At 46.4% G+C, this 24,334-nt stretch overlaps 6 non-coding genes across 6 annotated transcripts; all 6 read right to left on the minus strand.

The window, feature by feature from the left end:
* Positions 1-4,242: 4,242 nt before the first annotated feature.
* Positions 4,243-4,316, minus strand: Trnan-guu (transfer RNA asparagine (anticodon GUU)). Its single transcript has one exon. It is a non-coding gene; the product is annotated as a tRNA-Asn (tRNA).
* A 76-nt stretch (positions 4,317-4,392) lies between these two features.
* Positions 4,393-4,466, minus strand: Trnan-guu (transfer RNA asparagine (anticodon GUU)). Its single transcript has one exon. It is a non-coding gene; the product is annotated as a tRNA-Asn (tRNA).
* Positions 4,467-7,556: 3,090 nt separating this feature from the next.
* Trnan-guu (transfer RNA asparagine (anticodon GUU)) lies at positions 7,557-7,630 on the minus strand. Its single transcript has one exon. It is a non-coding gene; the product is annotated as a tRNA-Asn (tRNA).
* Positions 7,631-7,706: 76 nt separating this feature from the next.
* On the minus strand, positions 7,707-7,780 carry Trnan-guu (transfer RNA asparagine (anticodon GUU)). Its single transcript has one exon. It is a non-coding gene; the product is annotated as a tRNA-Asn (tRNA).
* Positions 7,781-7,856: 76 nt separating this feature from the next.
* On the minus strand, positions 7,857-7,930 carry Trnan-guu (transfer RNA asparagine (anticodon GUU)). Its single transcript has one exon. It is a non-coding gene; the product is annotated as a tRNA-Asn (tRNA).
* Positions 7,931-10,872: 2,942 nt separating this feature from the next.
* On the minus strand, positions 10,873-10,946 carry Trnan-guu (transfer RNA asparagine (anticodon GUU)). Its single transcript has one exon. It is a non-coding gene; the product is annotated as a tRNA-Asn (tRNA).
* Between the last annotated feature and the right edge of the window lie 13,388 nt (positions 10,947-24,334).

The following is a 24,334-nucleotide window of genomic DNA, read 5'->3' on the forward strand; positions in this document are numbered from 1 at the left end:
CAAAATCAGGAATTGCATTTTTTAACCTCACATGCATAACGGTTCTCAAAAAACGGGTCTTTCTGGTCCCGTAAAAACACAAACCGCGACACAATTTGTCTGATGAACAGATGTGAAAGGCCAAGGCCCCCGTCTTTCACTGAACGAAAAAGATTTGTTCTGCTGACTCTTTCCCAGTTTGAGCCCCAAATGAAGACCGCAAAAATACGGTGCAATTTTTGCACATTTACGCGAGACATTGACAGAAACTGTAGCACATACCACACTTTTGCAATCAGGAAAACATTGCAAGCACTCGCACGCGCGTACATTAACAATTCACGGCCTTACCATCCACCAACTTTTTGCTTCACCTTTGACGTCAGGTCATCCCAGTAATCTCCTGTCTGGTTATAATGTTCCAGGGGCACACCTAAATACGCAGTGGGTGTGTTGGACCATCTGATGCTCGCGAATGATTGCGGCTTAACGTCCCACGTGCCACGCCAGAATCCGATGCTCTTCTCCCAGTTTATCGCACATCCTGTCTGTTCGCAGAATGCCTCCGTGACGCTTATCGTCTCTTCTATGCTTTTGCGATCAGTGCAGAAAACACCAACGTCATCAGCATATGCGAGAACTTTGACGTGTTGCGTTTGAAGCACGAAGCCATTAATTTTGCTGTTGTTAATTAAGCTGAGACAGAAAGGTTCAAGGTATAGCGCAAAAAGCAGAGAAGACAGCGCACAGCCCTGTTTTATGGATGACCTGACGTCAATTCTTCTTGTAAGGTTCTTGTTCACAAGTATTCGCACTGTGCAATTACTGTAAGCCATCTTTAAACCTTCCAGCATTACTTTTCCAAGGCTGACGCGTTCAAGCAAAGAAAAAAGAAATTCGTGTGCGACACGGTCAAACGCCTTAGCAAGATCAAGTTGAAGCATAGCAACCCGTCCCGCCATGGCATCGCAACACTCTAAAACGCTGCGGGCTACATGCACATTGGTACAAATAGAACGACCCTTTATGCCGCACGTCCGATGCGGTCCTACGAGCAGCGTGACAACGCTTTGTAATCGTTTGGCTAGAACTCTTGTATATATTTTATAGTCTACGTTTGTAAGAGTTATTGGGCGGTAAGCTCTTACTGACATTAGTTTGTCTGGATTATCTGTCTTTGGTATTAGGACCATATGAGCAGAAAGAAAGGAGGGAGGCAACGCTTTGTTTTCGTACGCCTCGCTGATGACCTCGTGTAAAATCGGACTGATCTCTTCAATAAACATTTTGTAAAAGGCGGCCCCTAATCCATCGGGTCCCGGAGTTTTCCCTACGGCTAGTTCCTTAATCGCGTTTCTCACTTCGTTCACACTTATTGGCAGCTCCATTCGCGTTTTGATTTCATTTTCAAGCTTTGGCATTAAATTAATGATCGCAGCTTTAGAACTAGCTGCATGGTTCGTTTTATTCGTGAATAACTCACTGTAGTATTCTACAAATGCATCTTCGATTTTACTCTTTTCACACGTCACTTCATTGTGATAATGAATCTGGCGTATTTCATTTTTGACTGAATATCTTATTCGTCGCACAGCGCACGCTTGTTGGGGCGTTTCACCCATCCATATCTTTTCAGCTCGTGCTCTTATCACTGCTGCTTTGTACTTCTCTGTTGCGATAAGTTCAAGCTTGTTTTTACCTCGCGTATTTCTTTTGTATATAAGCCGGGATTTGCACTTTCCATGCACATAAGATAATTGAGCTGACATTGAAGTTCTTTCTCTTTAGTCTTTTCTTTCTGATAAAGTATGCTTCCCCTTTCAATCGCAGTCATTTTGACCGCGTTTTTAAAGTTTTCCCACTCCGCTATCCATCCGTGTGTTTTTGTCGATACCATGTCTTCGATTCTTTGTTTTACACTTTGTGTAAATGTTTCGTCTTCTAAGAGTTTCACGTTGAACTTCCATAGTTCCCAGTTGAACCGGCTCTTTTTAAATTGGTTCCAAGTGTGGCTGTTACAAGGCTATGGTCGCTAAAAGATACGTGTTTAACTTCGAGGTTAACACACTCTTTGGCAAGAGAGACCGTAGCGTATATCCTATCCAGCCTAGCACAGCTTCCGCGTTGGTAATGCGTGAAAGTAGGACGGCCTACTTTTGAAAGTAGGTATCCTAAATCTTCCATGTAATATTCTTCCAGCAGCGAAATGAGTAGTCGCTCACTTTTATCTCGTGCAGGCACACTTCTAGTTCTATCTTCAGCCATGCAAACACAGTTAAAATCACCTAGCATGATAAGGCATTTTCACATTTCAGAAACTGTTCTACTCTTTCAAACAATACAACACGTTCATTATCAGTGTTTGGTGCATAAATACAAATAACACGCCATTCCTTTCCAGAATACAAAAAGTCAAGCACAATCAAGCGCCCCTCCTCTGACGCTACAACTTTTTCACTTTCAATGCCTACGTTGTTTCTTATATAAATTGCGCAGCCCCCGGATGTACCTTTTGAGTGGCTCACACAAACATTATAGTGTCTTCGAAAAGTTTCCACCATACGATCCGTGTGCTCCTCACTTTCAATCTTGGTTTCTTGCACAGCTGCCAGATCTAAGTTATTTTCGAGAAAGAGACGATTAATTTGACTTTGACGCTTCTTGGCTGCTAGTCCGCGTACATTCAAAGTGGCGATTCGTAAGGACACGGCAAGCTTTCCGTTCTTAATTTGTGAGGAGCACTTAGATCGCACAGCGTTTACCTCGGAGCGCAGAGATGTATAAGAGGGTTCACCGTGCTGAGGCAATTCACAGTCGGCATCATCCAGCTGCCCCGTGTCTTCCCTCTCAACAGATGTCCGGTGGCTGGACTCTGCAGCAGGGTCTAAGCGTCTTTGTTTTAGAGGAGGCATGTCGCTGGCTTGCACAAGGGAAGCGAGGCCCCGCCTTTAGCTCGGCGGTTTCGCCTCTGGTCGTCCGTCAGGAGGAATGTTCGGTTTCGGCTTGAACGACATTCGTCGCATCAGAGCCGATTTAGGTGGCGGAGGGCCGCCGCTTGCATCCTTAGGAAGGTCCGAGTCTTCGAAGGTTTCGTTATGCCCTCGTTTGGCGGACATCGATGCGATGCCTTCCATGGCTACACTCTCATCTTTCGAAGGGTCGCACGGCGCAGCCGCTTCTACCACACGATTTCGGTCGTGTTATATTGGGGTGCCTCACTTTTTGGTTCTGCTGACGTTTCTTTCGACTTCCTTTGGTCGCTCGCTATCAACACCTGTTTCACCGTCGTACTGGGGGGCGTTTCCGGCTTTTTGGGTTTCTCCGGCGCCATCGCTGCTGCTTCTTCGGCTTCAGCTTCGTCCATGAAATTTTCAGAAGCATCTTTGCTTTTCGCGGGTCCCGTTATGTTCGCATACGTAGGCACACACTGGGCTTCGTCGTGGCCAAACCGTCGGCACCGCTGGCATCGAGGGATTCGGCAGTCACGGCGGATGTGACCTTTTCCTTGGCAGCGCAAACAAAGGGGGGGCCTTTCCAGGAATTACGACGAGAGCAAGTTCCTCCGGCGACACGTACTTGGTGGGGAACGTCTTCAATTGTGACCCCTGTCTTTAGCTTCAGGCTTAGCACACGCGTTGTCGAACCTTTCTCTGACACACCCGACACGCGCCAGCGTCCCTATTCACTTCTGTGACTTCGCCATACGGCTCGAAGGCCACACGAATGTCCTCATTTGTTACATTGTGGAGCACCCAGTGTATCTTCACTCGAACCTCCTGGTTGTTTGGGTCTACCACCAGGCACTTTCTGTTTTCACATTAATATGTCCGGCAGCTAACAACTTTTGCATACCTTCACGACTTTTGAACGTCACGGCCCACACATGATTCATTTGAAATGCACCTAAGGCTTCCACCTCAGGTAGCAATTCCAATTGAGCAAGGGCATCCCTGTAGTCCTCGACTCGGTACGGTCTCGCTTGTAGGTCACCGTGCAAAAATACTGTGTTCAAAACAATACGACCTTTCGGCAGATGTGGCAGCAGTACTTGATAATCCTGGTTATCTTCCATAGCGTCCCTGTTTCCGCGGCTAAACTGTGCCGCAAGCACTGGCTCGTTCGAGCCCATGAAAACACGTCCGTCACCCGTGGCGGCCGGAAGTGGAATCCGATTGCGCCACGGAGGCAGGCGTTCTGCTCTCTCACAACAGTCAGAACACTCCGCTTAAGCCAGTGTGAAGAAATAAAAATAAAACGAAGTGTCGCCCCCGGGAGGGCTCGAACCTCCAACCTTTCGGTTAACAGCCGAACGCGCTAGCCGATTGCGCCACGGAGGCAGGCGTTCTGTTCTCTCACAACAGTCAGAACACTCCTCTTAAGCCAGTGTGAAGAAATAAAATTAAAACAAAGTGTCGCCCCCGGGAGGGCTCGAACCTCCAACCTTTCGGTTAACAGCCGAACGCGCTAGCCGATTGCGCCACGGAGGCAGGCGTGCTGCACTCTCACCAGTGTCAGAACTAGTGATGCAGAACTATCGGTAAATTGACTATCGATAGTATCGATAGTTTATTTGAAACTATCGATAGTGTAAACAAACTATCGATAGTACTACTAGAGTGTACTAGAACTTTTGAGTGGCGCGACCGAAACGCTCTCCGCTTGCTTGTCCCTTCCCCAACTTGCGGCGAAAGTAGCGGCGGCGCTGCCATCGCCCAATCTTCCCACTTGGTTTGCTCGGTGGCATGGTCAGCATCTCTCTTTTGGTCGCGAAATGAGAAAAAAACAGCGTTTAAACCATGTTACGCGCCGGGTTGCACAACTGGATATCCACGTGTGCAACAAAGTCGCAAGTTATCCCTTTTTAAGGCCCCGAAAGACGAAGAACGAAGACTTCTTTGGGAGCGGAACCTCTATCGGCTTGACAAACCACTTGACGCCAATTGTGCTGTGTGCGAGTTACATTTCGAACCATATTTCATTGCGTCATTGTGAGAGACTGCGTGCATGTTATCAATGGTGTTGAAGCCCGAATTCTTAGGGGAAAGCCGACGCTTGCCCTTGATGCAGTGCCGACTAGGTCCCGACGATCTCGCCCAACCTGCCTGCATATTTGACGCTGAAAACTCCGGCTCCGCGGACCCAAACAAAGCAGCGGCATCAGTGAGCCGGCTGAGAATCGAGGGTTTGAATAGAGGGCTGAGAATATCAAGGGTTTGAACAAGTCGCGGGATCAGAAACGAAGAAGCGCTCAACAGCACCCGAAATTGAGTAGGCTATAAATTGGTACAGTGGCGTAAAAATGTCATTTTCCGTGCATATTTTATTGCAGTCTTAATTTTTGAAGGTACGCCAAGAAAAGAAACTTCTTCCGAGAAGAGGCTTGTAAGCGAGAGAACGTGCAAATTCTGACAGCAAAAATCTCAAATAAAATTTTGATCTTGAATCTTTTTGTATTAATAAACCTGTGATGGTGAATTTGCAGGCATAGGGTTCTTGGAGCCCAATTCATCGATCTAAGTTGATTTATTGTTCCACTTTCGTGTCACTTCGATGGATTTTGCAACCATATAACATCTTTTTTTATTTAAATGCATTTTAGAAAGACAACCTAAACTCTGTCGTTCTGCTTGCTTTGTTTTATGTTATCTTTTGTATCCTGGCTCTATAATTTTAGGCTTTTTACAATTTCTTTAATTGCAAATGTATTGTTTTATAAATATGCAAGCCTTGTATTTTTGTTATCAATTATTATCATTACAATTAGGACTTTGCATTGCAGTGGTGTCGCGTTTTTTAAACTCTAAAAGCTTCCACTGCTATGTTTTATTGAAGACATTTTTCTGCAGTATTACGTGTTTGAATTTTTGTGGGTCCTACAACAATAAATCCATTTCCATATTTCAAAAAGTGAGCGTTGGAAAAACTCTGCTGTTCTTCGAACAGTTTCAATGAAGCCTGCTTTTTGTCGTGTGTGAACGCAACCATAAGCAACGCGCCCTTTATTCGATTACAGCTTTTACATAGTACGGGCCAAGAGTTCTTCGTTTTGTGTGCAGCATATTCCTTTTTTTTTTGGGAGGGGAGGGGGGGGCTTTCGCGGTGTGTACCAGCTAAGAAATCTACTCTGTAAAAAAGGAAAAAAAAAACGCGCTCGTTATACTGCACACAGTGCTACGCTGCTTCGAGCTGCCACTTCAAGAATAATAATCATAATGTCACATTATATTTATTTCCATTATTATTTATGAAAAAGGAGGAGGTAAAAACAACGAAGAAAAAAAAGGGAGATCATTTTGAGCGGCACACTAGGCGCGATGGAGAGTACCAACAGGTACGTTGAACGCCTGCCAGCCAACCGCTCTGGAAGATTGGTCGACGCCAGCACCACCGCATCATTCCATGCTGAAACGCCCGCGCCCAGGCAGCCGCTCGCGCCACTCAAAAGCTTCTAGTACACTCTAGTACTACTATCGACAAACTATCGATAGTCCAGTCGGTAGTACCATCAGTAATATTACTAGCGATGTTACTGGCACGCGTGTTTATTGCTTTGTCTTGATATTTTCGGGTTTCACCAACAAAGACTGCTCCGAGCGTTTGACGCAGACCACGCCGCAATGTTTGAGAAGCTTCGCGATTGTTTGAGATGATTTTGTTAAGATTTCGCGCTGGACGCGAATAGTCAAGTTTATTCGAGAGCTTACGCGAGAACCAGCGATAACGCTGGAAGGTTCAACGACTGATCTGTAAAAGACGAAGCGTTCCATCGATCATCAGATTACTCGACGGCCGGCGACTGTTCTCGCCACTATCAGTGTGCAGCGTGTATTGCTTGTATGTTGAGTTTTGATTTTCTGGGCTCAAGTTCCCCCAAATAAGGAGCTTCGTATTTCCCAGTCTTTCTGCAGCATTCTTCACTCTCACAACCACGTGACAAACTATCCATAGTGGTGCGAATAATGATGCTGTTGCAGGCTGGCCATATTGCCAAAATATTTGCGATAGCCTACTATCAGCTTCGCTTAATTTATGAGGAATTTTCGGCGAGAGAAATAAATTATATACGCAATGAAAATGGCGGGGTATATCAGTTATTAAATTCGCATTGAAAAGCAACCAGTTACACCTTACGATTAACAAACTCATTTCGTGATAGAGTTTTGTATTTTGGAATCATAAAATGCAATATAAATTTGAAGCCGCGTAGTACCATCGCATGTAACTGCTTCCTTTCCGCTACAGCTGAATAGTTTGACTTTATGATCATGTGTCAGCGAAGCACTCCGGTGAAGAACACAAGCATGTCCACTTTCTTGCCCTTTCAGCCTGCTCCTCCGGCTCCACTGTGTACCGCGCGCGCGGGGAACCAAGTTTATGCTGCAATGAGTTCGCGCTGTTGATTTTATACTACCGATATTACTTACTATCGATAGCGCTATCGATAGTATTTTTTACCATCGATAGTTCGATAGTGACTCCGCTATCGATAGTATCGATAGTACCATCGATAGTTCTGCATCACTAGTCAGAACACTCCTCTGAAGCCAGTGTGAAGAAATAAAAATAAAATGAAGCGTCGCCCCCGGGAGGGCTCGAACCTCCAACCTTTCGGTTAACAGCCGAACGCGCTAGCCGATTGCGCCACGGAGGCAGGTGTGCTGCACTCTCACCAGTGTCAGAACACTCCTCTGAAGCCAGTGTGAAGAAATAAAAATAAAACGAAGCGTCGCCCCCGGGAGGGCTCGAACCTCCAACCTTTCGGTTAACAGCCGAACGCGCTAGCTGATTGCGCCACGGAGGCAGGCGTTCTGTTCTCTCACAACAGTCAGAACACTCCTCTTAAGCCAGTGTGAAGAAATAAAAATAAAACGAAGTGTCGTCCCCGGGAGGGCTCGAACCTCCAACCTTTCGGTTAACAGCCGAACGCGCTAGCCGATTGCGCCACGGAGGCAGGCGTGCTGCACTCTCACCAGTGTCAGAACACTCCTCTGAAGCCAGTGTGAAGAAATAAAAATAAAACGAAGCGTCGCCCCCGGGAGGGCTCGAACCTCCAACCTTTCGGTTAACAGCCGAACGCGCTAGCCGATTGCGCCACGGATGTTTTTTTTTCTTTATTTCCTGCTTTTGTCAAGACACACTTTACATAGGAATTCTTATCTTTGAATTCAACACTTCACAACATGTTCACATATACATTTAAAAAACGGGACTGGCATCTTGTCCCGTGTAACTGATTTAATAATATTTCACTGTGAGCAGTTTTTCTATCATGGGTAGCCAGTAAGGTGGCTCAGGAAGTTCGTGTAACACATCTCTAATGCACAACAAGTATTCGTGAAGGTATACCTTGGCGGCTTTTGGTGCTTCATTTTCATGCCTGATATCCGTTCTGGTTTTCCAGACACTGTGCATGGTTACTAGCATTATCATGTCACATGGCACATCCCCTGCCCCGCCACGGTGGTCTAGTGGTTATGGCGCTCGACTGCTGACCCGAAGGTCGCGGGATCGAATCCCGGCCGCGGCGGCTGCATTTTCGATGGAGGCGAAAATGTTTGAGGCCCGTGTACTTAGATTTAGGTGCACGTTAAAGAACCCCAGGTGGTCGAAATTTCCGGAGCCCTCCACTACGGCGTCTCTCATAATCATATGGTGGTTTTGGGACGTTAAACCCCATATATTATTATTATTATATTATGGCACATCCCCTGTTTGTTCCCAAGGCAAAAAGCGTATTCGGAATGGTGTAAGTGGAAAATCTTTTTTTAAAGTTCTCTGGAGGATGTCCCACATGGACACAGAATCAACGCAATCTAAGAAAATGTGTTCGATTGTTTCCGGCTTATTGCATATCAAGCAATTTACACACCATGGTAGATAGAATCCCTTATCTTTTAGCCATGGTTTAACGGGGAGCGTGCCAGTGTGTAGCAAAAAGAAAAAAGTTTTAGTTGACGCTCTTACAGGCATTCTGTTAATACGTTTAAACACATCTTCCTCAGATCCTAATACATACCTATTGCGGCATACAGTCACTGGGCACATGATATCCACTAAATCCTTATACAGTTGTTTTTTGGTTACCGATGACAAATACTCTAACGAAAAGTGCACTTGGAGGAACTGGAAGGCATAAACAACTTTTTTTAAAAAAACCTCTCACCGCTACCTGCGTTGGAGAATACGATGATACAATGTACTGTGGTAGCTTATCACGTAGTCTCACTTGCATCACCGCACACAAGAATTCATCATTTTGATCCCTTAAGTAAAAAAATCTTAGAATAACCTCCTTGAGGAACAAATGCGACAATTCCACTCCCCCTTTCTTAAGCTTGTCAAAAAGATTAATTCGGCCAGTTCGTTCCCAAGTAGACTTCCAAATAAACACTGCAAATATTCTATGCAACCTTTGTACACATATTCGAGACATATTTAATACCTGTAGCATGTAAAAAACTTTTGCTACAAGAAACACGTTGCACACTGTTGCGCGCTTAAAGATCGAACGGTCACATCCTCCCCACTTGGTTGCCTTTGCCCGAATGTTTTCAGTTTCATCAGCCCATTGTTCGGTGGTTTCTTGATAATATTTTAAAGGCACTCCAAGATACTTGGACGGCGTGATGGTGAATGTGATCCCTTCAAAGTACTCTGGTTTCGAATTCCACTCACCATGCCAAAAACCCAAACACTTTTGCCAGCTGATGGCGCTTCCAGTATAGGCACAAAATGTTCTTGCTTCTCTTATCGCCTCCTGTATGCTGTTCTTATTTTCACAAAATATCGCGATATCATCTGCGTACGCTAAAACTTTTATCTCATGTGTCAAGAACTGGTGTCCTGTTATTTTTGTGTTGCTCATCAATTTTAAACAAAAGGGTTCTAAGTAAATGGCAAACAACAGAGCGGAACAAGGGCATCCTTGCCGCACACTAGATGTCACTGCTATGCTAGCGCTAAGTTTTTTGTTAATCACGAGTTTAGCATAGCAGTTCTGATATGCCATTCTCTCACCATCTCGTACCACTCCACCAACATTAGTGTGAACCAATAGCGCAATTAATATTTCATGACTCACTTTGTCGAAGGCTTTCTGCAAGTCTAATTGTATCATCGCTATGTGGCCGTTAGTTGCATCAGAACATTCTAAAATGGTTCTCGCCGTGTGAATATTGTTAAAAATGGTTCGTCCTTTTATACCGCACGTCTGGTGTGCACCAACAATACTCGTAATTACTGTTTGTAGTCTCTTTGCCAGAACGTTCATTTAAACTTTATAGTCAACATTCGTAAGACTTATGGGCCTATAGTTTTCCACACACTGCAACTTTTCTGCGTCTTCAGTTTTTGGTATGAGTATGACGTGACTCGCCCTAAAGGACAGGGGCGCAGTTGCTTAACTTCATATGCTTCAGTAATAACGTGATAAAGCATTACCGTAGTTTCACTTTTGAAAGTTTTATAAAACCCTGCCCCTATGCCATCAGGTCCTGGCGACTTTGCGCCACGGAGGCAGGCGTGCTGCACTCTCACCAGTGTCAGAACACTCCTTCGAAGCCAGTGTGAAGAAATAAAAATAAAGCGAAGCGTCGCCCCCGGGAGGGCTCGAACCTCCAACCTTTCGGTTAACAGCCGATCGCGCTAGCCAATTGCGCCACGGAGACAGTCGTGCTCCACTCTCACCAGTGTCAGAACACTCCTTCGAAGCCAGTGTGAAGAAATAAAAATAAAGCGAAGCGTCGCCCCCGGGAGGGCTCGAACCTCCAACCTTTCAGTTAACAGCCGATCGCGCTAGCCAATTGCGCCACGGAGACAGTCGTGCTCCACTCTCACCACCGTCAGAACACTCCTTCGAAGCCAGTGTGAAGTAATAAAAATAAAGCGAAGCGTCGCCCCCGGGAGGGCTCGAACCTCCAACCTTTCGGTTAACAGCCGAACGCGCTAGCCGATTGCGCCACGGAGGCAGTCGTGCTGCACTCACCAGTGTCAGAACACTCCTTCGAAGCCAGTGTGAAGAAATAAAAATAAAGCGAAGCGTCGCCCCCGGGAGGGCTCGAACCTCCAACCTTTCGGTTAACAGCCGATCGCGCTAGCCAATTGCGCCACGGAGACAGTCGTGCTCCACTCTCACCAGAATCACTGCTCCATACTTCCTACAGCTTTCACGTTGAGTGCAACTGCATAATTTTTTTGCCCATGCCAACACCCGTCTGTTGAGACTTGTTTATCCCAGAGCAATCGTGTCCTCTGTGCTTTGCGCCTTGTTTTAAGGGGAGTAGATCATTTTGAAAAAATTGAGGACAAATTTCGCTGTCTGTGATTGACGCGTCGTGCTCTCTGTGCTTTGCGCCTTGTTTTAAGGTGAGTAGATCATTTTGGATAATTGAAGATAAATTTCGCTGTCCGTGATTGACGCAGCTAATGATTGCGCGCTCTTCTCCGCGCAGTGGACGATACGGGTACCTCCCAGCGACAGCCACCGCCATCGTGCTGACCGCGTGCTTGCTTGCCACGTTGGCCTTCGCCATAAGGACCGAGGACAGCCCCGCGGAGGCGGCGCCACTAGTCAACACCAGCGCTCTGCGCGCCGACGATGACTGCCCGTGTCGTCGCGGCGCTTTGGTGGGTGGCGCCCCCGTGGGACCAGCGGACCACTCGACCAAGAATGTCGTCGCGGTCACCAAGCGCAATGCGGAGTCGGAGCAACACCGTCACCGCGTCGGCTGTGAGTTTGCCTCATTGAATCACGCGCGTCATAGCGCACGTCCTGTCGTCTTTCACGTCGTGTCTTTTTAGCGCTATGACATCATTTATAACATCATTGAAGCATGCTTCGGCGTACCTCTGTCACGAGGGGCACTAAAGTAAAGCACTAAGTCGTTTTGGACTAACGAACTGATCTCTGATATTTCTACTGTCGTGGGTTTGGTGATTGTGTTCTCATTACGGGACTTACAGTTCAGATGCGATGGTGTTCTCGTGTCAGGCCTCAAACACGCAAGTGTGATTAAAAAAAGTGATAGGTTTTATATGGCGCGACGCCGGAACTTGAATGACGCGCGCGTTAGATGCGCAAATGAGTTCGCTCCATTTATATGCTTGGGTCGCCGTGGACAGAGTCACTACTGTCAACGTTTGATGGCGCCAGTCACCCTCACGTCGTCTCGATACACCCTCACGTCATGTCGGGCCGCAGTGACGAAGCTGTTATTGTAGCAATGGTTAGTGGCTGGGGAGGAGGCCCGCCAGAAGTAGAGTCAGTTGCAGAAACAAGTTGGTTCGGGACGCCTGCTCAGTAAGGAATAAACAGTTTGAGGAATGCCGGCCGCAGTGGAACAAGCCGGCGCCGCATACTTGCACAGCACAAGAGCAGTCCGGTTCAGGAACGGGAAGAGCCCAGCCTGCTCTCCTGGCTCGGCTCGTTCAGGAACATCTGCTCGTCATAGCCCGTCCGTGGACGCAAGCGTAGGTCGAACACTTCAGGCTGGTGACTCCCTAACGGTTAGCGAACAATTCGACAACACTGAACTGGTTCACCAACCGGTCCAGCAGAGTTAACTTAAGCTTCGACATGTTGCACAATGCTATTAGCTTAGACTCGCTAAGCTCAAACAGTTAAGGCAGCACTAATGAAGTGACTGCATTGGTATGTTCACCAGGACGCTTATTCCGCAATTCTATATTTAATTTACATTTCGTTTCCCATCATGCGTTGTGCCGAGCGTGTGGCTGCATCAAAACATACAAACATACTAAACGGCAGGTAACTATTTGTGTAAGTCACCTTCTTGCGTTTGTTCAAGAATCCGCTTATCTATGCGACAACAGTATTACGCCACAATAATTTAGATGTGTGTTCATTTGAATCAATCTCTCCGTATTGACTGCATCAAACGTTGTCGCTTATACCTTGAAACGTTCGTGGGTTCGATCCCGCCCATGGCAGGAGCATTTCGATGGAGACGAAATGCTAGAGACCCGTGTACCTAGATTTAGGTACACGTTAACGAAGACAGATGGTTAAAATGTCCGGAGCTCTCCATTACGGCGTCCCTCATAATCATATTGTGGTTTTGGGACGTAAAAATCGAACAATTCTTATATATTATACTTTGAACCGCTTTGTTCCGGAGCAAAACACAGTATCCTCTTATTTTGGTTCTGGTTTAGGCAAGTTCTCTGATTATCCGTTGAGCCGCAGTTCCGACAAAAAAAATGCGGTTCTTGTCCAGTTTTAGGTTCATGTTTGGTTGGACGTACTGCTTCCATAACTGAATTTGCCTTCGTGACGGAACAATTGCTGTGACGAACGCAATTTTTCTTGCAAAAACGCTTTCTTTGTTCGACCGCCGTTAGTCATTTTGACGCCTTGAATTCCTACAAAAAGAGGATATCTGCGCGCTTTGTAACCGTAGAGGCTTGGACACCCCCGAGAGAGTGTGACTTGTCTTTCTAGGGCAAAATTATGGTGGGCAAAGGAAGTAGCTCTCAAAACGCAGGAACGCAGCGGTCGGCATAGTTGTCGGTCTTCCAAATAACACTTATAACGGCCGCAAACGTAGTTAAGTTGACAAAGCATCGGACGTGTAATTCGCAGATTATGGGCTCGGCGCGCACTGGCGGCAAGTTGATTTTTAGCCCACCCACTTCAATTCCCCTTATGTCACAATTAGTATGCTTCAGTTACCTACAGATAACGTCCCTATGCTGCCCTGACTTGATTATGCATTGGGTTTATTAGATGGCGTCTTACACATTTAGTGGCTTCGTCGCCGCTGTGGCCCAGTGGTGACGGTGCTTGGCTGCTGTCACGAAAGACGCGGGTTCTACCTCGGCCACGGCGGCCGCATTTCGATGGAGGCTAAATGCTAGAGGTCCGCGTATTGTGCGATTTCAGTGTACGTTAGAGAACCCCCTGTGGTCTAATTTATCCGGAGCCTGCCACTACAGCGTGTCTCATCGCCTGAAACGTTAAGATTTATAACCAACCAATCACTGACAAAACCAAATGAATCCAATAGACAACTGCAGGGCAAGGAAAGTATAGGTGGTATTAATTTTTGCCTGTAACTTTCAAGGCAACGATTATGGTCCCTCTGTGCTTTCCTTGGCCTGACTGTCTGCTCGATCCATTTCGTTGTGTCTAACAAAGAAAAGAGCCCCTAGAAAGGAAACTTTCTCCAGCTTTCGTTGAACCAACGAAGTAGTGGCTTATAAAAAAGTTATCAGCCATCTATTTTTAGCACAACACTGCAAAGAAAATCTTTTTCTAAAAAGAAAATAAAGTGTCTTAGATGACGAAATTTCATCCTGGTCCCTGAATTCCAACACTTCAAGGAGGAATGCATTTCCGACGTGGCCTCTGTGCCATCTGAGCTGAGCAGGGCTCTAGCGTATCGCAGCGTGGGGGCGAATAAATGGGCAGCTCATATCATACGGGCACTGGACACATCAGATTTTCGTCGTAGCCTTGTATGCCAGGCACGGGTGAATGACACTGGTCCTTTTATGTTGTCAGAGTACGCAGTGAGATATTTCAACGTTCACTGGGTTATCTAGCAAACAGTGACTACTACTTTGAGTGAGTTTACAAATTTTCAGGGTCAACTAAATGACAGCCATTTTAATTTTTTCGTGCGATACAGTAAGAGTCACTGTTCGTTTGAAATTGTCTTATTAAAAAGCAAATCGCGAAAGAGGACTATGTTGGCTGCTCTACTACAGACACTCTCACTACAGCCATGCGTAGTAAAACAATGACTACCTTTTCACGCACGCTCAAACGTCCTAATTTTTGTTTTTTCGCAGCAAATGGGAAATCCTCGGCAGCACACCCACCGATGCCCAAGGCGAAGGCCCATTCCACACCGTCGGAAAGCGTTGGGCGAGTTGTGCCGGGCAACGCTGCCCTTTATGCCGTAGGCGACCATTCACCGCCATCACGGGTAGGTCCCCTAGCCGAAGGGATAGATGGATGGATGGATGGATGGATACAACTTTATTTAAAAGTGAATGCGGTTGGGCCTCTAGACGTCTGGGAGCCCCCAGGCCGACATCTCTAGGCAGACCCCGTCCACCAACCACAGTTGTTCGTTCGAGCCAGTGGCCTGAAGAGTGGCCTCCCACGAGGAAAGATAAGGATTGGGAGTAGGGTCTACCGCCAGGGGCTAGGGGCAGCTCCATAAAAAGTGGAAAAGATTCGCGCGGAAAGCCCGGCAGGTGGGGCAATGTGCTTGTTGGAGAGCGGGGTACAACAGATGTCCCAGATAGGGGGAGATATATGTTTTTGTTTGGAGCTGGCGCCAGACCGGGCTCTGATTAGGGGTAAGGGAGTAGTGAGGGGCAGGCAAATCTCGTCTCCCTTTCCTGTAACATGACGTAATCTGATTGTAGGTGCAGATTTACTCTTCTGCTTTTTTTTTTTTTGGGGGGGGGGGGGGGTTAGGTGAGCGGTCCTCCAGTGTCCGGATGCGGACATGCGCATTAACGCGCTCATTCCCGGGGATACACTCATACCCAACAGCCACGTGATAGTCACCGGATGTCGTCGGGCGACTGTCATGATGTACAAATGCGAAGGTCGAAGTTTTTAAGGCGAAAGCCTTAGATGCCTCATCAGATGCGAGAAGTGAAGCACGAGTGATGCCTATTATGACCATCATGCGATGACATCACTGTATGGCATCGCCATGACGTCACAGGTCACCAAAATTTGTGACTGCATCACGACGTCACTATCAAGTCACATGATGACGTCATCACGTGACATCGTTGCTTGGTCATAGGTGGCCCGACCCTGGAAGCACTGCAAAACCACGTGAGGTGCGGAAAGGCTACAACGCATCCGATCCCGGAGGCAGTGCAAAACCACGTTGGGTGCAGAAAGCTGGCGTGGGGGGGGGGGGTAATCAGTACAATCGACTGAGAAGAAAAATGGGATAGCTTTGGCCTTCGAGTCCTCTTAGGCAAATACATAAGGAACCGTGTGAGTTTTTTTCTAATGAGACGACTCTGACGCCTGGGGTCAGCTTAATTATAATCACTGGGATAACCTTCCAGCAAGGGTCATAGCATACTTATATTTTTGGGGTTTAGTACGAGACAAAAGCACGACATAAATAGGCGGCACGCCGTAGTGAAGGATTCCAAGTTTATTTTGGCCACCTTGGGTTCCTTACCACGCTTCTGAATAAAAGTACATGGGTGTTACTGCATATCGTCCTATCGAAATGCGACCGTCGCGGCTGGGAATCGAACTCGCGCCGTCAAACAAACAAATCGTGTATAGCCGTAGAAGGTACCAACCATTCAGATGCTTTAATATTTAAAGTGGGCGGAGGTGCGAACAGGTCCGCAGTTGACATAAGCGCACGCTATTTAGTGTTGGAAAAAAAAAGTAGGAAACAGACTGGCAGAAGCGCAGCCGTTAGAGGCGTAGATAACGGTGCAACATAAACATGGCGGCTTGAATGAGACAGAAAGAGGTAGCGGGCACGGGATTTTCAGCGACGCGAGCTGAAAACCCGTGCTTAACCGCTTAACGCTTTCGCGTGAATATTTGCGATGACTGTACTCGCGGTTTTGGGTTGATCTTCAGATGATCCCAAAGAATTCCTCCACCTGCTCAATGTGTTTGTACGAAGTCGTTAAAACCGTTTCAGGGTCTCTTTAATGATCACATGCTTCTGGAACTCTGTCATACGAAAAACTTACAATGGCTGTCAGGTCGCTGGCACCGAAAATTTGCAAACTCCGCAACTCGAAGGAGTACTTAGCGTTGGTCAGCTAACCCAGTAAACATTGAAATCATTCACTGCGTACTCTGACATCATAAAAAGATGAATGTAATTTACCCGTATACGACGGGCCGCGTTATGCGGGTGTGTGCCACACGTGACTGCTGGTATGGGTTTCATGGCGTACAGTCAGCGACACAAGTTTATGGACCGCGAGACACAAGAAAAAGCTGAATATTCTCGCTGCTTCGGCAGACAGCCTTGAATTTAGATCTCCCGCCGGTTCTAAAACGCACTGACAGCACGTACTGTGCATTTCGATCGAATACAATTACTTGGAAAGTCAAAATTTTCTAAGACTTTGTGGTCTTTAAACGTTTGCCACCGACAGTACGTGGCAAGCAAGTAGCGTTACTTATGTCATGACCTATGAATCGTGTTTGTCATGTACATGTGCTCCTATGCCAATTTTGGTACATACCAGTGTTGCGGAGTTGCCACTCCGGAATTGGAATGACTCCGGAATCATTCCACATTTTCGCGACCCCAAAATGGAATGGGGACAACGCTTGGAGGAATGGAATGGGAATGGAATGCAGCGCCTTTTGCAGGGAATGGAATTACGTCTTTTTTAAAAAAAATATGGCATGTTTTCGCCTACGCGCTGGTTTTCAAACTTCAAACATTAGTAAATTAGAGCCTCCAATTTAAGAATAAAGCAAAGAGGACATTGGGGAGCAACGTATTTTGCTACACCCTTAATTACTACTACTGATGCTCAAGTTGGTCATCTAGACCTGAGTACATGTTTTTTCGAAGTCGAAGTCCACAACGCATTCTCTAGGTCCACCTTTAGTTAGCCAGAGCCAAGGGTACGCATGGTGTAAAAGTGCTAACGATCTGCCAATTTGTAAAAGATAAACTCGAGGCATAAGTTAGTGTACAAACAAATGTATTATCCCAGCAGATACTGAAGGGAGAAACAAATATCCCTGCGCGTTGGTTTCCGTTGATACCCCCACACGAATGTGGCGAATACTCTATGCACAGCCTGATCTTTATCTCACGAGCAGTTTAGTACCTGACACACGTAAATAACCTTTGCGACAAGGAAGACATTGCATACCTGCGCACAGGCGAACACAGAAAGTTCTCCTCACCCCATCCATGCTTGCGAGGCGCGTTTGACAAGCGTGAGTGCTGACGAGCAGTGCGGCCCAGTGTTCCGTATTAGAGGCAAAGGCACAAGGTACCCGAGCGGTGCTCTGTTCCAACTAATACCAGCAGATCTAGAGGGTTTGGTTCCCCATTAACCAAATCTTATTTTTCTCCATATTCACGACCGCTCCAGACGCGTGGCAAAACTGCATAGCCTTCTTGAACACTACTACTGTCAGCATAAAAATACGCTATGTCGTCATTTTATCATTAACACATTTAAGCTTAAACAATATTAAAACATCACCATTCGTTCAAACATGCTGACCATGCAAATACTATAGGTAGCGGGAGAACTGCCTCTGTGGGAATTAGTAGGGTGGTTGTACTGCACGAGATATGTCACCAAGCTACTATTCCTAGACCTTGGTAACGAGTTTTGCGTACTTTTGCTGTTCTTAAAGGGGTACTGACACAATATTTCGCGGCCGAGACAGCCTGCGGGATCGATTCCGGTGCACATGCACTCCGGTGAACATGCGTATATCATCTGCAAAATACCAACAGCGAATATAGCTTGCCAGTTATTTTAAATGAATTTTGAAGTTTACGTGAGCGATCCACATCCTCGCACTACTGACACCCTCAAAGTGACCCTTGGTGACCCCCTACTTCCCTCACGTGACCACGCTGCAACAAGATATGACGACGTCATAGCCGCCATGTTTTCTTGTCGCGTTCGCTCCAGCAGCCTACTTCTTGGCGGCTGCTCGCGAATCGCGCGGAAATGCGTCACAGTTCTGTGTGCTGACGTGTCGAGCGCTGCACCAGCTAGGCGGTGATAGTTGCACCCGGAGGCTTGTCGTTTTCGAAATTGAAACTGACACTGGTCGATAATGAGGAGCCTGTAATTAATTATCTGTCGCACGCTGCAGCAAACGAGTGCCGTGTTATGACTAACATGCCCCCAGCAACACATTGCAGCGAAAAACGCGAGGTCAATATTTTTGTGTAGGTACCCCTCTAATGTATCTGATGACATCAGCTTTATGGGGTGTTCATTCCTAACTCGATAAAATTATCAAGGTGCCTTTCCTAGGTTGAGGAATTACAGGAATGGAATGGACCTGCCCGGCCATTTCCGGAGTGGGAATGGGTTAAGTTTTTTCGTTCCGAGGAATTGAAAGTAATGGAATTCCGGCAAGTTATAATTCCCCGGAATTGAATTGGAATGGAATGGAGGCGCCCATTCCGCAACACTGGTACATACCAAGTTAAGGAGACGACCCCAATAGCGCCCAGACGTAGGCCACTAGATAGATAGATAGATAGATAGATAGATAGATAGATAGATAGATAGATAGATAGATAGATAGATAGATAGATAGATAGATAGATAGATAGATAGATAGATAGATAGATAGATAGATAGATAGATAGATAGATAGATAGAAAGAAAGAAAGAAAGAAGCGATCAAAGTGCCTGTGGCTCGCTAAGAAGTGCTTCGTGTTTAATAGGTGAGCATGGGCCGATGACGGAGGTATTGCAATGCTGGACCGCCACGATAACTCACGGGTGCTGCGCAATCTTGCACTGTATGCTAAAACATAACACCTGTAATCATAGTTGGAGACATCAATGTCGTCATCCTAATACTAGGCCTAATGCATGGTTCACTCAGTTTACCAGGAAGAGCTTGGTTCGAATTGTCTCAACTATACCAATTGTCCAACTAGTCAACAATGGTCGCCTGTAGTAAAGTTGAAAATTGGGTGAGTTCGTGACAGTTCATTTTAACGTGTGAAGCAGCACACGCAGACAAGACACAAAATGAAGAAATTATTAGACAGGAAATTTAGTGTGTAGATTTTGCTTCGTTCAAGAATTCCTCTGAGCTTGTAGCCGAACGAATCAGCGTATATCACAGCAATTACATTGTGTAACCGTGTGTGGTGTACTGTACCTTCGCTTGTCATCCGCCTTCTCAGAATGGAATGGTCCCTCATTTTGTTTTTTTTGGAAATCGTTCCCACTCGCCTGGTCTCGTCGAGTGTATTACGACTCCTGTACCAGGAAAAATAGGTTTGAGTTCGCTTTAACGTTTGATTATTCAAAGCAAGAAAATCACACATTCAATTCTAGAGTCTTGTCTGAATGATGCAGGTGCCAGAAGAAACAACCAGACCTGAGAAAAGGAAAGTGACCACTGGCTCTGAAAGGGGGCAGGCCATTCACGGAAGGTGAGACGAACATACCACCTCAAATGAAATATATCTTGATTAGTATTTTTTTTCGGTTCTCTTAAAACACGTTCTCCGCGAACGCCCTCAAAACATAGCATTACATATCAAGTGAGAATTAATTCGCAGATTAAAAAGGAATCCAGCCAGCTCCACTACGCGAACACTGTCCAAACAGCGAAGCTTATGCCCGTCCTTCATCAGGCTATATCGTACTTCTATGTTTTTCAAGTTTTCCGTACGTCGGTGCTTAGCTTCGCCATCTCTTGCGCGAACATCGCAGTTGACTCGGCGACGACACGCCCATTCTTGCGTCAGCTCTCGCTCGGGCGGCTTCTTCGGGAGAATGAGAAATGTTCGCCATCTTGAAAGCGCAAACTCCTGAACGCTGACACTGACACGCTATTTCACACTCCACTGCACCTCACCGTCGCCCCAACTTGGCGCGTTTCTCGAAGGTGCAGCCCTCCACATCCTCCACCCTCACCCTCGCCTCTCGCAGCACACGCAGCCCTCCCCTTGCTACCGAGCCTCACTCTCGCCACACTGCGAGGCCACGTGATCACCGCTACCACAACCCCGACTAAGAACAGCTTCGCTGTTAAAAGGAATGGTATGCGGTATTCAGGCTGACATTATATTCTCCTTCAGTGTTGGCTTCAAATCATGGTGTATGTTTTGTACACGCAGCGTACGTGGTTGCCTAGAAAGCCGAATCAGCTATCATTTCCGGGAACCCAAGCTCCTGCTTGCCTTGCATACGTAAAGCTGATGCAGGCGTTTTCCATTGGCTGCAACGCGTTCGGTTAAGGGTTCGTATACACTACCGTGCCAGAAAGCATTGTAAATAGGAGTTTTTTATAGAGCTAACCTAGAGTTGGTTCTCTATATTCTGGGATTTTAGGATAGCCGATATGGAGTCCATATAACGCTGTCTAGAAGACTTGCGAAAGACGAAGATGTTGGGTGTTCTCAAGGAGGTTTGGGTGTTCTCGAGCAGTGGAGTGAAGACTCCGTGCATGGTGATGCCACGGAACACACGTAGACCTGCAGCTGGAAAAGCATAAGACGTACAAGACGTACACCGTTAACGTAGACCACTGTTGCCAAGGCATTGATTTATGAAGTTGGAGTTAATTTTTGGTTAACCATCTTAATTATTAGAGGCTTCTCCGCCGGCACGAGGCGGAGGGCTTGCTCGTTCCTTGTCTGAGCCTGCGGTCAGCCAAAGCATTCAGGGCTGGTGAGGAGCTGCAACAGCTCACGGCGGATATGGACAGCAAAGGGCCTTCGATCTTTATGTTCTTTCTGCTGATACGAAAGACATGGGTTCGATCGCGGCTGCGGCGCTTGCATTTCGATAAGGCGAAATGCTAGAGGTCCGTGCATTGTGCGCGACGTCTGCGCGCGTTAAAGAATCCCAGGTGATCGAGATTATTCCGAGCCCTTTACTACGGCGTGCCTCATACTGAAATCTCGGTTTCGACACGTAAGACCCCGGATGTTATTCCGCTTTTATGCGGTACTTTTCTGGTTGCGACTGCGTGCAGTGAGATGATGTTGAAGGCACTTCAGGCAAGTTTACTGGGTCGGTAATGCACACAGATCAATTCTTCGTTGAAATAAATTTGACCAGATCTGCGTTTTGAAGCATGTCCTGGCGAATCCGTTCCATCTGTCTTATTGCGAATGTAAAAGCGTTTGAAGGGACAGTACTTAAAGCGGCTAGGTTAGCTGGGCTAGTTGGAACTCTAATACATCAAAATTCAGTTTGAAAGGGCGATATGCCTAGGGGTGCGCGAATAGTGAATTTTAGAACCAAATCGGGTAGCGATGACACCGAATCGAATACTATTCGAATGGTTTTCGAAGTAAGGCAACCATTCTCAAAGCAGCCCTAGAATGGTAATGTAACCATTTTTGAGACAGCCCAAGAATCTCACGACATATTATTTGAAATAAATTATGATTCCTTTTATTCCACAAAAATACCGCAATTACGTAAACTGACAAACTGGTATACAGTGCCAACTAGAGCCTTAGAAATATTTCGTAACTGCAGGTTGAAATGCAGAAATGATTCAGCGTGACACTTTGTCAACAGATCGTAAATAAATCTCATATATAAATATGCAACAATATTTATGAGTCAACATCATCATGAATGCCATGATGAAGAGAGCGGATTGATTACTCTATCGCTTCGGCGACAGTGGAGTTCTCAGCAAAAACACCTTCATCCTGCGATCAATCTAGAGTCGATAGTCCCGTAAAACCTTGGGGTGCATGAATCTTGGTAAATCCGCGATTAAAACAAGAAACGTTACGCCTCTCTGTTTCAACGTTTCGTTTCTTTGAGGTTTTTTTCATCAATGCTAATTACTCGAAAAATATTCGAAAAGTATTTCGAAAATATTCGAAAAATACTCGAAAAGACGCCCTATTTGACTCTAGTACCGAATCGAATAGAACGCTGTTCGATTTGTTATTCGAAATTTCCGAATATTCGCACACCCCCTAGGTATGATCTTGTTTCTGGACCTCTGGTTGACACCATTTTATGCTAATTCAACTGAACGTCCTTTATTTCGCATCATCACGGCCCAGTTGTTAGATATTAACTGAAAAGAAAGCAACGACCGTTACTCCAGTACCATCTTCTCAGAACTCGCTATGATTTCGGAATAAAATGAGAAATATTAAGTGCACCCCCCGGCCTAAGACGTCGCGTACGTGAAAGCACAACGTGGCCTAATGCTCGCTCACTTTACTCTTATGACAGGCGCGCTTCTCACTGCTTCTGAGACACTCATTGCTTCTGAGACATCTACATCTGTATTGAGATGAATGAGTAAAAAGCTGGCAGTTGTGGCCATAATTCGGTAGGCTGAATTGAAAGAAATAGCGGCTGTGTTTCTTTAACAGTGTGCTTAAAACTAGGGACATCATCGGGTGCGACCTTCAGATGTGCAGCTTCTTTACGTTTTTTTCGCGAAATATCACTTCTGTCAACAACGCATGCCCTGGCACCTATATTGCAGTGCCACCCACAGCATCATGGATGACGCTGTGAAGGAAGTGATGCCCCCTCTGACGCTATCGCCGGAAGATATCAAAGCCGGAGGCGAGCACAACGTGCAGGAGGTCTAGGCCCTGGCGGAGAAGCGCCGGCACGAAGCGGAGGTCTTGCTCGTTCCTTGTCTAAACCTGCGGGCAGCCAAGGCATTCTGGGCTGGTGAGGAGCTGCAACGACTCACGGCGGATATGGACAGCAAACGGCGGTTCGATCTTTCGAATAAAAGCTAACTTTTCTTAAGTTCCCGAGTGTAGGGCCGATGCTACGACACATTGGTCCCAAGAACACACACGTTTTATAGCCGGGCGATTCTTTTGGTGTTACTTAGGACTTTGCCATGGAGTTGTAGGTTGCGCACGTTCAGTGGTGACAGAACAGAGTGATGAAAACGTACAAGTCGTTTAAATGTGGAAAAAATAAAGCTTAATAACTATGTGCGAGTGTGAGAAAAGAATACATTGGTCCCAAGAACATACACGTTTATAGCCGGGCGATTTTTTTGTTGCTACTTAGGACTTTGCCATGGAGTTGTAGGTTGTGCACGTTCAGTGGTGATAGAACAGGGTGATGAAAATGTACAAGTCATTTGAATCTGGAAAAAATAAAACTTAATAACTACGTGTGAGTGTGAGAAAGGTCCCAAATCACTCGAGCACGCACTCCCAAAACGTTTTATCTGGAAATACAAAAAATAAGGCTAATTCCGCCTTTCCGTCGGCCAGCGCTTCGGCTCGAAAAAGAATGACGTAAGGCGCTCCTTCGACCATAAGCCTCTTCGCCAACACTGGGGATAAGCAAGTCACACCTTCCGCCGTTGCCAGTACCGTGATATGGAACGACGTGGCTTCGCCGTCAACGCTGTGTGTCCACGTGAGATCGACCACCAGTTCGCAGCAGCTCAGTGGCAAGCATGACGACTTGCCAATTCGCAGTAACTGATTCGGCGTGCTTTAGGTATCGACAAACGCCAGTTGCTAGGTGTTGCATTATACTAGGGGTGTGCGAATATCAAATTTTCCGGATACGAATCAAATACGAATATCCACCGTCGAATATCGAATCGAATATCAAAAGAAAAATGCCTCCACAGTAACAGTATTTTATTTAAGATATAGCTATCTGAAAAAAAAATACAATAAGA

The sequence above is a fragment of the Rhipicephalus sanguineus genome, chromosome 4 (genome assembly GCF_013339695.2).
Source record: "Rhipicephalus sanguineus isolate Rsan-2018 chromosome 4, BIME_Rsan_1.4, whole genome shotgun sequence".
In the NCBI taxonomy this organism is placed as follows: Eukaryota; Metazoa; Arthropoda; class Arachnida; order Ixodida; family Ixodidae; genus Rhipicephalus; species Rhipicephalus sanguineus.